The sequence below is a fragment of the Myotis davidii genome, unplaced genomic scaffold, assembly GCF_000327345.1.
Source record: "Myotis davidii unplaced genomic scaffold, ASM32734v1 scaffold3211, whole genome shotgun sequence".
NCBI classification, from domain to species: Eukaryota; Metazoa; Chordata; class Mammalia; order Chiroptera; family Vespertilionidae; genus Myotis; species Myotis davidii.
In genome coordinates this window covers 26318-26866 of record NW_006282526.1, presented here as the reverse complement: position 1 = coordinate 26866, position 549 = coordinate 26318, and the positions used below count along the sequence as shown (strand labels likewise).

Below are 549 nucleotides of genomic sequence, written 5' to 3'. Positions count from 1 at the left end.
TGTTGAGGTGGTACTCGGGGGCACTGTGGTGGTAGTAGGGGTTGGGGTCGGTGTCTCAGTGGTGGTGGTAGTAGGGGTTGGGGTCGGTGTCTCAGTGGTGGTGGTAGTAGGGGTTGGGGTTGGGGTCTCAGTGGTGGTGGTGGTAGGGGTTGGGGTCGGTGTCTCTGTTGAGGTGGTTCCTTCAGGGAGAATGCTGCTACTTCATTAAATCCGGAGTAGTGGAGCAAAATGTACAGACCCTGACTAAGCTGAGTGAAGAACTACATGCAGGACACTTCCAGGACAACTCTCCTTTCTGCTGGTTCCAAAGCCCCTTAGCTACCTGGCCTACCCATGTGATAGGACCCCTAATTCTCATCTGTGTCTTTTTTCTCCAAGCCCGCTGCCTCCTTAAGTTCATCCACTCCAACATTGCAGAGATGTCACGGGTGACTGTAAATCAGCTTCTGCTCCATCCCTACACTCGGCTACCATCCAACCTGCCTCTGCCTGACCCCGGCCTTTAACCGCCTCCCTTCATTCCTGGTCAGCTGGAAGAAGTCAGAACAC

At 54.1% G+C, this 549-nt stretch overlaps 1 protein-coding gene across 1 annotated transcript in view; it reads right to left on the bottom strand.

Moving 5' to 3' along the window:
- LOC102765912 (mucin-5AC) overlaps positions 1 to 549 on the bottom strand; it is a 54888-nt gene that overhangs the window by 53568 nt on the left and 771 nt on the right. The window lies entirely within an intron of this gene.